Genomic DNA, 16,718 nt, shown 5'->3' with positions numbered 1-16,718 from the left:
AGAATTGGAAAACTGACATTCCTTACGGCTCTCCGTTCAATTTTTTTTTTTTGCTCCATCAAGGATGGACTTCATTCGTACGTTCAAGCGCAAAGCATGTGCACAAGATTCTTCCAACGCATAACCCATTCAATTTATCGTTATTGTTATTGCCATCCCCCAAATTATGGAGCATAATCGATGCCGGACGAATCGACAGTGGTACGTCATCGTGCTAAATGGTTGCTACTACGGCAAAAGGAGATGACCATGCGGTCGTCCAGGACTTTGGTAGGGCTTGCTAAACACTCCTTCCACAGTGCGTGTTGGACTTGTTTTTCAGCTATTCATCTCAAACCTACAACAACGCGTCCAGTCATTCCAACGAAAGATAAGCTTCCGTACAAAAAACAACATCAAAGTTTTATCATAAAGTGCAAATTTATCCATTCCAATTGCATCTTAATCAACATATTCCATTACATATCAGTAGCAATGATAAAACAGGCACTAATGTATTAATTATTAAAAATTCAAATGCTCAGCACTTTAGTCCCGCGCTAAAAGTAAAGTGCATTTTGGAAATTGTGCTTAGTATCTAACAACCCCACAACAATGATACGTTACCGTACATTTCTAGTTGTATTTCGCATACTTCGGGTACACGCGTTACTTTCTGTGCAAACTCCAATTGGCGACGGTGCATTGAAACCACTCACTCAGTTCGATACCGCATTTTATGTGCAATCTTTACTCGAATTGCATCGACAAGTCTGTCCGGTTGATAAATATTCAGATCTCGTGGTGCTACGACTGAGTGATGAAGCGCTTCTGCAAACAATTCTGCCGCAGATCATCAGCGACCAGACGTACAAGAAAACGGTATCCGACCGGGCTGAGCTGTTCCATACCTATGCTAATGATTTTTACAGCTGCAACTTCATTCCGATTGACAGTTTAGTGCATTTGAACGTGAGAACGTCGGCAGTTGTGGAAGTGCAGTTTTTTGAAGATACACTATTACCTCTTCTTTCCAGATCTCCGTCCCACTGGCAAACACAACGCGTAGTATTTTCTTCTATCCCAGGTGGATTTTAAAGGAAATTCAACATCCATCCGACGTTTCATTCATGATCTCGTTGCGCAAAGGCTATGCCGTGCTGTACGATTACGGCAACACGATGGAAATCCAGCATTGGAACTTCTTATCTAATCAAACGCGAACGATCGATCCTCGCGCGATAGCAGTGCCGCCGCCGGGCGAGTTGCGCGACCTGCACGGCTACGAAATAGTGTTGGCTAGTCCACCATTTATGCGACCAGCGATGGTTTTCGATGTATACTTCCTGCAGCAGATTGTCAGCAGGAGAAATGCAACACTGGCGATAGAGGATGAAATCACTCCCCGTACAACTATAGTGGTGGTGTTTTCACCCAAAGAATACATTACGCCCTACTATTTGCCGGCTTTTGGACGAAACTTCATGGCCGTTCAAGTTCCCCGTGCCAAACCGAAGCCAATCTTTTCCGTACTGATTGATCCTTTCGATAGGTATACATGGTATGCCTTCTTTTTGTTGATTTTGGCAATGGCAATTACTCTTTCATGGTTTGGAGCGCAGCTGGGAACGCATCATCTCGTGGAGATTGTCCTCGAGCTGATCATGATGTCCCTATCAGGTCCTTCGAGGGCATATGGTGGAACGTTTGAAAATCGATTAATCACTATGTTTAGTCTAATGGGCATAGTTCTTATCTCGTCGTACCAATCGTTGGTAATATCCTACATGTCGTTAATCCGGTACTATCCCGAAATCAACACGTACGAGGATATTCAGAAGAAATGTTTATTTGAAAACAATGCGATTGTAAGAGACTTTGAGGTGAGAAAATATGAACCGGGACATTTTCCCGGATATGACCGGGTATGCTACCTGGAACATGGCCGGGATAATGAGCAAGTGTCCATGTCGATGTTCGCCGTGCTTGCAAACCATTCAGACGACTGGATTCGATTCCGAATGGAGAATTATCGTTATGCACGACGAAAATTTTACGAATACATTCAATGCTATTTCGTATTTCCTCCCAATTTGAGGGATTTGTTTCAATTTTATCTGCAAGCAATATTCGAATCAGGTGTATATGATTATTTTTATAACAACAAAATACCGCCAAAATGGCATTTTGAACGTGAAACATTCATAAAACGTACAATTAACCTAGGCGATCTTACAGTTTTATGGTACGCGTATGGATTTGGTACCATGGTGAGCGTTTTGTGCTATGTCGCTGAAATTACCTGCTTCAAACTGTCTCAGTATAAAATTGTGAAAAAATAATCGTTTTGGCGTATAAGATGATGGTATGATTTTTAGGAAAAATACCAAAAATACATATAAATGGCTTGTGATTGTTAAACTGTACATGTTTGCGTTCCGCATTTTTATAGAAAATGGTCATTAGCAACATTTGAAATGTATTTTTACCTGTTACATTAATTATTGCAAACAGTTTGAAAATAAAAGAAGATTAAACGGAAAAAAGATGATAAAATCATTTGCTGTAATCATTTTCTCAAAACCAATTGAATGAAATTTACCTGTCAGTCAATATTTGTCTCTACATTACGTCGATTGAATACAGAATGGAATATTTATCTATATACGTACATAATAGATGGAAATTTTGTATATAAAGTACAAAAATACTCAACACATCATCAATCAGTCAATGAATTAAGCTGAAGTGCCTTAATATAAGCTATCGTTGTAAGCTAGCTTTATTTGATAGTTTAATTACAGATGTCCAATAACACACATCAATAGTCAATTTGTTTGGAAAGCTTTACATAAAAGTGATTTTTGGTGTTTTGTGTTGATTTTTTTTAACCATTTTTAAACAAGATTGTTTGTCTGCATTAAATCCTATCCCTATAGTAGATAGAACAATTGTCATACAATCATTGCGCGAGCTTAATCGACAAGTATGTCTGGTCGATAAGTATCACAATCTCGTGGTTTTTCAGCTGAGTAATGAAGCTTCAGTAGGCTTGCCTGCCTCCAATTCAAATTGGCAGTAGAGAGGGCCATCCGCGACTCGAGGGTGGAGACTTCGAGGACCATCTTCTATTAGTCAACCCAGATTCTGGCATACGTTGAAGATATAGACATCATTGGTCTGCGGCTCTCCTATGTAGCAGAAGCCTACCAAGGGATCGAGCAGGCGGCAGAGAACCTCGGATTGCAGATAAACGAGGCAAAGACCAAACCTGATGGTGGCAACATCAGCGGCCTTACCAATAAATAGTCAAAATCTATGTAGGCGTGACGTACAGCTAGGTAAACGGACTTTAGAAGTCGTCCTACAATTCACCTATCTTGGGTCAAAGGTCAGCAACGACAATTTTCTCTGGAGTATGTTCGCCGATCATGCGCGATCATGCTTTGAGTGATAACAAATGGCATTATATTACCATTTCCGCTCACGGTCTCGCACCTTCGTCTGCCAGTCCGTTTTCCCGGCCTTAATGGCGGACGCCTCCACGCCACCATATTGCCACCTCAAATTGGCCCTACAACGCCTCCTCTGTTTTTGTGGACGGCCAAAAAAACTTTACGGGCTGGGTCGTCCATTTCCTTGCGTACAACATGACCAGCCCACCGGAGCCTGGCGAGCTTCATACGCTGTACGACAGTGAGGTCGCCGTACATATCATATAGCTCGTCATTATAGCAGCTCCTTGATTGTCCTTCCACACATACGGGGCCAAGTATCCTTCTGAGCATCTTCCTCTCAAACGCGGCTAAGAGGGTTTCGTCAGATTTGGACAGTGTCAATGTCTCAGAGGCATATGTGAGTACCGGTACTATATAGGTACTACATAGTACCAGCTTCGTCCGTCGCGACAGGTTCTTTGAGGTGAACTGATTTTTCAGGCTGTAGAAAGAAAGGTTGGCAGCCAGAATCCTTGCAAGCAGTTCAGTTACCATGCTATAATTTTGAAGAATAGATGAACAAATAATGAAATTCGTATGTTGCACAGAAAACCTGCACATAGTTAAAATTAAACTGTTTTAGTCGTTTAACTATGTTTTGTTTCTTTCCTTTTAGTTTTTTTCTAAAGTTAATTAGAGTGTTATTTGTAATCATGTATTATAGCAGCTAAATTGGAAACCAGGAAAGAATAATTTATCATTGTGAATGTATTTTGAAAGAACAATCTTTGAAAAATTACAGGTAAGTTATAATCGTATTTAAAGTTTACAATTTGCATATATAACTCGGTTATCTGGTCATTTATAAACATTATAGAATACCATTAATCAATGCTTTCTTTATAAATCACTGTTTCTGCTGCAAAACATAACATACTCATCACCATCCCAACCACATATGCGTACCAAAGTAATAGCAAATCATTCATTTTAACAACTTGATTTACAAATGTTCTGTGCTCGTACTGCCAAGTGGGTTGGGATTTGTTGTTGTAATAATGCTCATAGATACCTGACTCAAACACAGCTTGGACGTAAAACAAAAAGAGCTCTCGAAGATGCATTTTTACGAGCCAACACAAAGAATACTCAAAAAATTTAGTTTTCGCAAAGCGGAAATTTTCGATTCTATGGCGGATGTGATGATCAGCGGCATATGCATGTTTGTCCACTAGTGAATTCGAAGCAATCATAATGTTGTTTTGTTCATTGTCACGGGCAGGTACTATGCGGCAAGCAACATCGGTTCCAGGATGTGATCCATTTGGAAATGTTGTGAATTTGAAGTATTTGGCATAGTTATTGTCGGGAAACAGACACCGCTCGTGAATTTCATCAAGCGTGTTTATCTCAGGACCATAACGCACATACGACATGAACGATATTATCAATGATTGATAGGACGAAACGAGAACTATACCCATCAGACAAAACAGGGTGATTATTCGGTTTTCGAACGCTTTACCGTAAGCTCGTGATGGACCTGCAAGACACATCATGATCAGCTCAAGAACGATCTCCATGAAATGACGTCTTCCAAGAAGCTTTCCGAACAACGATATAGTTATGGCCATCGTTAGAACGAGCACCAAGTACATTATCCATACATACAGATCGAAAGGATCGATCAGAATTGAAATGATTGGCTTGGGCTTAGCCCGAGGGACAACCACTGCTAAGAAGGTAGTTCCGAACGATGGTATTAATAATGGAATTATCATATTTTGTATGCTAATTATTGGTATAACATCTACAAGCTCATAAGCATAATGATCTGTTTGAATGGCAGTCGCATTTCTCTTGCTAGCGATCAGCTCTAAAAAATATGCATCAAACGTCATGACAGTGCTTATATAATCCTCACAGTACATTACTATTTGGTAGCCGTGCAGATCACGCATCTCATCTGGTACGCTGATGTTGTGGGGATCGATCGTAGTTCTTTGATGAGAGTATCTATTCCAACGATAGATTTGTAGTGTGTGGTCCAAGCCATAAACTACGTGGTATCCCTTTCGTAGAGCTTGTTGTATGGTTACATTAGGTTCATTTTGAACCATGTCAAACATCAATTTGCTGTACAAGTAAATAAACTTTGCACTTTCCTCAAGTCACGACACAGTCTGAAATAACACGATATGATAAAATACAAAATAACATAATAAGAATTTAGGCTTCTTTCGTTGCAATTAAACGTTGTCATAAGTTCTTACATTCAAATCATCTATCTCATCGATAATGTAAAGATTGCAGTTATGAAAATATACATCGCCTAAAACATAAACTGGATACATGGACACTGTTTTTGTGTATGTCGGCTCGCTGATAATTTGCGGTAGAACTGCCTGAGCAAGGTCTTGATTACTAAGCTGTACTATCATAAGGTTACGATATTTTTCTGTGGGACATAGCTGTCGATGCAGCTCAAGCAGTGATTGTGTATAAAATGATGGCTCAATTAGAGGAAGCGATTCTAATGAACACAAACACATTCGAACGAATACCATACAAGGCAGTAGAACACCACACCCCATCCGAAATATACACCGGTTGATCATCGTTCTTCTATACAACAGAAACCAATAGATGAACGAGCTCACGGATCCCCTAGCTATGACAAGTCTGCAGTTATAGCTGCGTTTGAAAGAGAGTTGAGATTTACTGTTTGCGTTCATGTATAAGGAAATGAATATGCTTTTAGTTGAATTAAACTTTCCTCATGATTACTTGTGTCGTTGATATCAATGCCTGGGATGCTATGGATGTTAATATTTATTAGGTCACGTATACTAGCTATGTCTTCATGTTAAAACTACGTTACCTACAGTAACTTTGTAGAAAACAAAAACAAAACAATGATAGCCTATCAACTTTTTTTAACTCATGCGGCAATTTTTTGAAGTCATGCGGGAAATTGTTTTGAACTCACGCGGTCTGACACTTATAACCTAACGTTGTTTTAATTATATTATCATTTAATTTTTCTTTGTTCATTTCCGATTATTTGCTTCTGAATTTAATCAAAGTGTAATTTGTTATCATGTGTTACAGCGTTTAAATCATTTTGCATATATTTTAAAAGAACAATCATTGAAAAATTACATGAAAAATATGATCTTATCAATAGTATACAGATAATCGAGTCTTGAAGGCAACAGTTGTAAATTAGGAAGCTATACAACAACATTCAATGCTTTCTTTATAAATTACTGTTTCTGCTGCAAAACTTAACATACTCACAACCATCCCAGCCACATATGCGTACCACAGTAATAGCAAATCATTCATTTTAACAACTTGATTTACAAATGTTCTATGTTCATACTGCCAAATGGGTTGCGATTTGTTGTTGTAATAATACTCATAGATACCTGATTCAACAACTGCTTGGACGTAAAACAAAAAGAGCTCACGAATATGGATTTTTACGAACCAACTCAAAGGATACTCAATAAATTTAGTTTTCGCAAAGCGGAAATTCTCGTATCTATAGCGTATGTAATTTTCAGTAGCATATGCATGTTTGTCCACTACTGTATTTGAAGCCATTCTTATGGTCTGTTGCTCGTTGTCACGTGCCGGTACTACTCGACAAGAAGCATTTGTTCCAGGATTAGATCCATTTGGGAATGTAGTGAATTTGAAGTATTTGGCATCGTTATTGTCCGGAAACAGACACCGCTCGTGAATTTCATCAAGCGTGTTTATCTCAGGACCATAACGCACATATGACATAAATGATATTATCAATGATTGATAGGACGAAACGAGAACTATACCCATCAGACAGAACAAGGTTATTACGCGGTTTTCGAACGCTCCACCGTAAGCTCGTGATGGACCAGCAAGACACATCATGATCAGCTCAAGAACGATCTCCATGAAATGACGTCTTCCAAGAAGCTTTCCGAACAACGATATAGTTATGGCCATTGTTAGAACGAGCACCAAGTACATTATCCATACATACAGATCGAAAGGATCGATCAGAATTGAAACGATTGGCTTAGGCTTAGCGCGAGGGACAAGCACTGCTATAAAAGTAGTTCCGAACGAGGGTACTATCCATGGAATTATCATATTTTGTACGTTAACTAATGGCAAAACATCTATTAGCTCATAAGAATAATGATCTGTTTGAATGGCAGTCGCATTTCTCGTGCTAGCGATCAGCTCTAAAAAATATGCATCAAACGTCATTACTTGACTTATTTCCTCAAGCGTGTACATAGTTATCGTATAACCGTACAGATCACGCATCTCATCCGGTACGGTGATGTTGTGGGGATCGATCGTAGTTCTTTGATGAGAATATCTGTTCCAACGATAGATTTGTAGTGTGTGGTCCAAGCCATAAACTACGTGGTATCCCTTTCGTATAGCCTGTGTAATGGTTACATTATCCTCATTTTCAACCATCTTAAACATCGTTTCTGGATAAAAAAAAATAATTTGTACATTATCATCAAACCACGTCACAGTCTGAAATAAAAGGACCAAGGGAAATAATAAATAATACTCAGTTTTTGATGTTTAGAAAGTGTATAATGCGTTCTTACATCAAAATCTTCTATACTGTCGACAATGTAAAGGCTGCAGCTTTCAAAATAAATTTCGCTTGAAAAATGCATGGGAAACACCGACACTGTTGTTGAGTAGGTCGACTCACTGATAATTTTCGGTAGAACTGCATGAGCAAGGTCTTGATTACTAAGCGGTAGTATCATAAGGTTACGATATTTATCTGCGGGACATAGCTGTCGATGCAGCTCAAGCAGTGATTGTGTGTAAAATGATGGCTCAATCAGAGGAAGCGATTCTAATGAACACAAACACATTTGCACAAATATTATACAATGCGTTAGAACACCACACCCCATCCAAAATATACAGTGTTTGATCATTGTTCTACTGTACAATAGAACGAGCTCGCGGATCCACTAACTATGCCAATTGGATGTTATAACATAGGTGTATGGATATTAGGAGGTGTAGTGATTCAGAGCAAATTGACATTCACGACTTGATATAACAATACCGGTTGCTTCGGTATTAAAATCGGGAAGGGTTGGACTGAGGTATAGAAAATTGTATGCGATTTGAGATAACAATTTTCGATGATGGCTCCCGGCAAACGGGAAAACACCTTTTAAATAAAGTTGAATTAAACTTTCCTGATGATTGCTAGTGCCGTTGATAAGAATACTTTTGACAGTAGCACATGAACATGCGCAGCACCTTCTTCCAGCATGCACCTTGCTTCAGCAACTCCTGGAGATCGCCACAACGTACAAATTCTCCAATCGGCCACGTCCTGATTGACGGAAGGCACTTAATATCGACGTCAAAACGTACTGTGGCGTAAATGTCGACTCGGACTATTTCCTGGTCATGCTAAAGCGGCGCTTAAAACTCTCCGTAGTTAACAATCAAAAATCAATTATTTTTGTTTTTTTCATTGAGACTTTAAGCCAATTCGCCTCATTCGCTTCTTTAAATCGGCAGATTATTATATACTATTTATATACTATACTATATATTTATTATATATTATATACTTAAAATTTTACATTCTTCTTTGCAAGCCATTTGTGGCTTGCAGTTACCTTCTACCGGGTAATCTCGGTTTACTTAAAGCTATCCGTTGATTATATTGTCTGTTACAAATGTGGCCTTGGTGAGAGTTTTTTTTATAAAGGTTAGTAATACGAAGGAATTTTGAAAGTTTTCGCTGGCAACAAGTTCAGCACAATGACGATTGGCAATAGCACTATTGCAACCAAACCGAAGCTGATTTTTGATAGTCTAGTCAATTTGTGGTGGGCGGCAGTACCAGGGGCGTCTACCGATTTGGATGAATTTGGTAACTGAGGGCAGTGTTTGTTGTATTAGCGTGGTGAAATCGGCGTTTGCCCTCTGGATAAGGGTATTGGCCTTGATGTTTTTCTTGATCATTCGTCCTGCTGCTGCTACTATCCTGTCGGTTATGATTTGGAGAAGTCCGCTTAAGTGATAAGTAATGCTATGAGGCTCGTGGAGAAGCGCTTCCGATTGACAACAACATTGCCGCCATGCCCGGTCTGACCACTGGCGTATGGTGGAATGAGCTATCAGCACTGCAGCCAAAGAAAAGCCCGTCAGTTGATAGAAAACTAAAGACGACAGCTATGAGCCTCAACATCAGCATGCTATGGGCTTCAACATCTGCTGAGATCCACAGATGTCTTGGACCATACGAGCAAAAAATGCACACGCTCTAGGCCTGTTTGAGCGATGCATCCTGCAGACCATCTTTGGTCGAGCATGACCGAGCATGGAGCATGAAAGGAAAGCATGCACCACGAGCATGCGAGCAATACATTTCAATTCACTTTCATGCACTTACTGGTTTAGATTATACACCGAGATATCCATATTGCAATAACTTCCATATCATATTAATTTCATTGCAAGCTGTCACCAGGCTACATCTCCAGGATGCGACGCATATTGTACCATTTCAGTATCCTTATCCTTTGTACTGTTGCCACATGCCAAAAGCATGTCTTTCGTACTTGTTATACGTTTGATGGTACTAGTTGCTTTCCCTGTCATTTTGTGTTCTTTGAATCCCTTACCTTCAGTTGATAGTAGAGTCTACGTACACACATTATTCGAGCTGCATAGACAACTTTGTCCCGTCGATAAATATCACGACCTGGTTGTGTATCAAACGAGCAATGACGCTCGTAGTGAAACTATTCTGACATTTATCATGAGCGATTTCGTGTACACAAAGATTGTCAAAACTCATTATTCCAAGATACATATTACATACGATAACTACTTCCACAGCTGCAACATTATCTTCATTGATAGTTTGGAGGATTTGAATGTAGGGATTGGTTTATACTTTCCCTGAATGTGTCAGTGCATTTCATTTATTCTATAACATTTCGTTTCAGATTGTATCTTTGTTACAACTCAGCGTAAAACTTATTTTATTCTACCCAAAATGGATTCAAAACGAAAAAAACATATCCATTGTGCGAGCACTGAACAAAGGCTACGAGGTAGTGTATGGTCTGGACAACACTGTGGAGATCTATCGTACGAATTTGTTTTCGGACCAGAAAATTGCACTCGATCCACAAAACATTGCTATTCCGGATGAGCAGCATGATCTGCATGGCTATAAGATAAAAATGTACTGTGAGGACTTTTTACTCAGAGTGCCACAGTTTGAAAAATATTTTTTAGAGCAGATCGCTAGCAAGCGAAATGCCACTGCCATTCAAACAAGTGATATTTCACGAGGCATAGAAGTGTTGCCAATAATTAATATGCAGAATATGGTATACAGTTGGATAATACCAGCTTTTGGCACCACTTACAAGGCTGTTAAGGTGCCTAGGGCTAAGCCTAAGCCAATCATTTCAATTCTGATCGATCCTTTCGATCTGTATGTATGGATTACCTACTTGATGCTCGTTCTAACAATGGCGATTACCATATCGATGTTTGGCAAGTTTCTTGGAAGACGTCATTTCATGGAGATCGTTCTTGAGCTGATCATGATGTGTCTTGCTGGTCCATCGAGAGCCTATGGTGGAACGTTTGAAAACCGAATAATCACCTTGTTCTGTCTGATCGGTATAGTTTTGATCTCGTCGTACCAATCATTGATAATATCGTTTATGTCATGTGCGCGATATGGTCCTGAGATAAATACATTGAAACAGATACATGATCATTGTCTATTTCCAGATGATCGGCATGCCAAGTTTTACAATTTCAAAACCTTTCCAAATGGATCCCTGCCCAGAGCGGATTCTGAGTGTACTCTGATATTTGCACAGAACAACGAAATACAAACGCTAATGATATTGTCAAACCTAGAAGAGGAAAACAATTCCTATTCCAAAGAAAGTTTCATTAGGCACAGCTTAGAAAACTACCGCTTTGCTGAAACAAAATTTCTTGAATATTTGATGGGTTTTTCTATTCAACCTCATCTCAGGGAGCTTTTCTTGTTCTACATTCAAGCAGTGTTTGAGTCAGGCATCTATGAATACTATTACAACAACCAAACGAAGCCCAATTGGCAATATAAACACAAGACATTTGTAGAACAAGTGGTGAAGGTAGAAGACCTGTTCTTACTGTGGTATGCATTTGTTGTAGGAACTTTGGTGAGCATGTTATGCTTTATTGTCGAAATGTTTGTAAATAAAATGTTTAAGGGTTTCTTTGCATATCAGTAAATTATTCAAGTATTTGTTTGGTTTGGTAATTTGAATGTGTTTATGGTATTCTGCAGTCAACTTTTTTTCTAGTATTTGTTTGTGTGCATTGCTACAGCATTTGAATGGTACCAGGATGAGTAGCTAAAAACATTTTTTTATATTTATCGCGATGCAGTATACATTAATCTTCTTCTTCTTTGGCTTAACAACCGTTGTCGGTCAAAGCCTGCCTGTACCTCTTGTGGGCTTGGCTTTCAGTGACTTTTAGATTTCCCCCATAGCAAGATAGTCAGTCCTACGTATGGGAGTATGGTTCATTCTAGGCTTGAACTCATGACGGGCATGTTATTGAGTCGTTCGAGTTGACGACTGTACCACGGGACCGCCCAAACTTCTGTAAAGCCCATTTTAAATTTCGATAACGCATGTATAATCAACTTATATTTATCTTCATTGCATTTTCATGCGCATGCGCTGGTTTTGATTATGGACAGGTATCGACAAATTGCGTACGTTGAACACAAAACCTACAGAATCTTATAATTATATTGTTGCAATCGATTAAAATTAGTTCTGTTGGCAGTGTTATAGCAATACCTCGCTGATACGGGAGTGGATCCAAAGCCTCTAAAAGGTTAACATAGACTCTCCACCTCCTAATCCTACTCAATACGTTCCCGTCGTACAGAACGGTAACATGTCTCTCAATTATCCAAGCTTGGGTATACGTGGAAACCCAACCCCTTGTTGGGCGGATGGGTTGCATGGCTAAATTGAGAGGAATGGTAGATGATTGATCTTCATGACTCTTCCTGGGAGCGTCTGTTCTCCATGTCAGGAACGGATCCCCCCCTCCCCCCAGCATATTTCTCATCTCGTAAGAAGGGCTGCGCTGGCTTCTTTCGTCATGGCTTGCTGCAGGACTCTAAAAGCCAGTCAGCGTAGGCCCTACGACGAGACTGGAGGTTAGGGGAGATGCCTTGCAAGCCACCTTCGTAAAAAAATGCATGCAATGAAAAGTCAACAAGAAGAAGAACCGTATCGGACCAATCGATCCAGACCCACGCAGGGAAAAAGAACTTACGATTGGAAGCTCGAGACATGGAACTGCAATACCTTCTCATCGAATGTAAAGACTCGAATTGCGTTCGATGAGGTCTGGGCCCGCGGTTTCGAAATAGTAGCCTTTCAGGAGGTATACTGAAAAGGCGTGACGGTGCGCCAGTACCGTAGCAACTGCACGATCTTCCAGAGCGGTGGAGAGACGTGCGAGCTCGGTACAGCGTTCATGGTGCTAAGTGCGATGCAACAGAGAGTGATCGGGTGGTGACTGATCAATGAGCGAATGTACATGTTAAGAATTCGTGGCATATTCTTCAACCTGCATTATAAATGTGCACAGTCCGCACCTTGGGAGCACCGAGAAGAAGGCCTTCTTTACGCAGCTGCAAAGGGAGTACGACTGCTCCCCAAAATATGACGTGAAGATCGTCATCGGAGACCTAATGCAAAGGTCGGACAGGAGGAGGCCTATAAACCAACGGTTGGAAGCTTCAGCGTCCACCAGCAGACAAACGACAACGACCTCAGGCTGATAAACTTTGCTTCCTCCAAGCAAATGAGCATCCGCAGCACCTTCTTTCAGCATGCACACCGCCTTAGTTACACCTGGAGACACCCGAGAGGTAATTCAAAGTCCCAAATCGACCACGTTCTGGTTGACGGAAGGCACTTCTCAGATATCATCGTTGTTAAAACAAATAGAGACGCAAAACATCTCGTGGAGATTGTCCTCGAGCTGATCATGATGTCCCTGTCAGGTCCTTCGAGGGCATATGGTGGAATGTTTGAAAATCGATTAATCACTATGTTTAGTCTAATGGGCATAGTTCTTATCTCGTCGTACCAATCGTTGGTAATATCCTACATGTCGTTAATCCGGTTCTATCCCGAAATCAACACGTACGAGGATATTCAGAAGAAATGTTTATTTGAAAACAATGCGATTGTAAGAGACTTTGAGGTGAGAAAATATGAACCGGGACATTTTCCCGGATATGACCGGGTATGCTACCTGGAACATGGCTGGGATAATGAGCAAGTGTCCATGTCGATGTTCGCCGTGCTTGCAAACCATTCAGACGACTGGATTCGATTCCGAATGGAGAATTATCGTTATGCACGACGAAAATTTTACGAATACATTCAATGCTATTTCGTATTTCCTCCCAATTTGAGGGATTTGTTTCAATTTTATCTGCAAGCAATATTCGAATCAGGTGTATATGATTATTTTTATAACAACAAAATACGGCCAAAATGGCATTTTGAACGTGAAACATTCATAAAACGTACAATTAACCTAGGCGATCTTACAGTTTTATGGTACGCGTATGGATTTGGTACCATGGTGAGCGTTTTGTGCTATGTCGCTGAAATTACCTGCTTCAAACTGTCTCAGTATAAAATTGTGAAAAAATAATCGTTTTGGCGTATAAGATGATGGTATGATTTTGAGGAAAATACATGTAAATGGCTTGTGATTGTTAGACTGTATGTGTTTCTGTTCTGTATTTTTATAGAAAATGGTCATTAGCAACATTCGAAATACAGGTACAATTGTTACTTTCATCATCGTAAATAGTTGGAAAATTAGATTTTAAAAGGAAAAGATGATACGACTGCAATCATTTGCTCGAGCCAATTTAATGAAATTGTTGTGTTAGTCAATATTTGTCTCTACATTATGCTGATTGAATCCAGAGTACAAAATTCAATATCACGGACAGTAAATAAATTAAGTACAAAAACACTCAACACATCATCAATCAATCAATGAATTAAGCTGAAGTGCTTTAATAGAAGCTATCGTTGTAAGCTAGCTTTACTTGATAAGTTTCATTGCAGACGTCCAATAACACACTTCAATCATCAATATGTTTAGAAAGCTTTACGCTAAAGAGCTTCTTGGTGGTTTGTGTCTTATTTTTATCATTTTCAAACAAGATTGTTTGTCTGCATTGCATCCCATCCCTATAGTAGATAGAACATTTGCCGTACACTTATTCCGCGAGCTTCATCGGCAAGTATGTCCCGTCGATAAGTATCACAATCTCGTGGTTTTTCAGCTGAGCAATGAAGCTTTAGGAGACCAAATTCTATCACACATTATGAGTGATTTAACGTACATGAAAACAGTTAGAACTAATGTGTCATACTTTGATACGTACAAAAACTACTTTCACAGCTGCAACTTTATCGCCATCGATAGTTGGATCCATTTCGAAGTATGAGTTATTCCATCATCGCCCGTAAAACGAAACTACGTTCACAAAAAAATATTGTTTCATTTCTATATCCTATAGCTTGCGTTATCATTGGAAAACAGTGTGCAGATTATTTTATTCTATCCAAAATGGCTACATGACACAATGCAGAAGAATGCATCCATCGTCAATGCATCCATCGTGCAAACCATAGGAAGAGGATATAAAATAGTATACGACTTAAACAACACGATGGAAATATTTCATACGAACAAGTATTCTAATCAAACTATAGTTATAGATCCTCACAACATTGTTATACCGGATGAGCTACGCGATCTTCACGGTCACAAGCTAATTATGTACACACTGGAATTTGCAAGCAAAGTGTTGACTTTTGAAAAGTACTTTTTAGAACAAGTAGCTAACAAAAGAAATGCCACTGCCATCCAAACAGACGAATCTTCCGGAAATGTGAATATAATGCTATTTGTTAACACTCAAAGCATGACCGCCTCTTTTATGATACCTGCTTTTGGAACCGTTTTTGAGGCTGTCCATGTTCCTCGAGCAAAGCCCAAGCCAATCGTTTCGATACTGACCGATCCTTTTGATCTATATGTATGGATCACCTACTTGGTGCTTGTTCTAACGATGGCCATTACTATATCGTTGTTCGGAAAGATTCTTGGGAGACGTCATTTCATGGAGATCGTATTTGAGCTGATCATGATATGTCTTGCTGGTCCATCGAGAGCTTATGGTGGAGCGTTTGAAAACCGAATAATCACCTTGTTCTGTCTGATCGGTATAGTTTTGATCTCGTCGTACCAATCATTGATAATATCGTTTATGTCATATGTGCGTTATGGTGCTGAGATAAACACGCTGCAAGAGATACAAGATCATTGTATGTTTCCAGATAATAAATATTCTAAATTTTATAACTTTAGCACATTCCCAAATGGATCACATCCCGGCTTAGATTTAGGGTGCATAGTTCTCACGGGACGTGACAACGAAGTGCAAACTTTTTTGATGATGGCAAACCTTATAAATGACCGTCATGCATATGCCAGGGAAGATTACATACATCATCATATACAAAACTTTCGATTAGCGAAAACAACATTTTTCCAGTACCCATTTTGCATTGGAGTCATGCCACATCTCCGAGAGCTGTTTGAGTTTTACATTCAAGCTGTGGTTCAATCTGGCATCTATGAATACTATTACAACAACAAAACGAAAACCGATTGGAAGTATGAACAAAGAAAATTTATAGATGAAGTTGTTAAAATAGACGATTTGCTGTTGTTGTGGTTTGCATATACAGCCGGAATGTTTATTAGCATTATGAGCTTTATTGTAGAAATAGTACTTCATAGAGAATATGAATTGTTTCAAAATATTATTACCACAACAAAACGAAAACTTATTGGAAATATGAACAAAGTAAATTTGTAGATGAAGTTGTTAAACTAGACGATTTGCTGTTGTTGTGGTTTGGATATACAGCCGGAATGTTTATTAGCATTATAAGCTTTATGGTGGAAATAGTAGTTCATAGAGAATATGAATTGTTTCAAAAAAACAGAAAATAAGAGCAACTAAAACATGTTACAATAAGCACTGTGCAATAGAGCGAATCGATGAATTGTGTTATTTAAAATTATTAAATAAATAGCTATTGTATAAAACTGAATGAAAAAAGAGCTACCATATTAAAACTAGTGATGTTGACTAAAAAC

The 16,718-nt window shown here is 39.2% G+C and overlaps 1 long non-coding RNA gene across 5 annotated transcripts in view; it reads right to left on the bottom strand.

The window, feature by feature from the left end:
* The window catches only part of LOC121596992, a 110,778-nt gene that overhangs the window by 16,924 nt on the left and 77,136 nt on the right, over positions 1–16,718 (bottom strand). The window contains exon 5 of one of the 5 annotated variants that reach the window (XR_006005359.1): positions 15,817–15,855. The exons of the other annotated variants lie outside the window; for them this stretch is intronic. This is a non-coding gene — a long non-coding RNA (uncharacterized LOC121596992). Of the gene's footprint in view, positions 1–15,816; positions 15,856–16,718 lie in introns of those variants that run through there. 5 annotated transcript variants of the gene reach the window in all.

This window comes from Anopheles merus, chromosome 3R (assembly GCF_017562075.2).
Source record: "Anopheles merus strain MAF chromosome 3R, AmerM5.1, whole genome shotgun sequence".
Classification (NCBI taxonomy): domain Eukaryota; kingdom Metazoa; phylum Arthropoda; class Insecta; order Diptera; family Culicidae; genus Anopheles; species Anopheles merus.
This window is presented reverse-complemented; position numbering and strand designations above follow the sequence as displayed.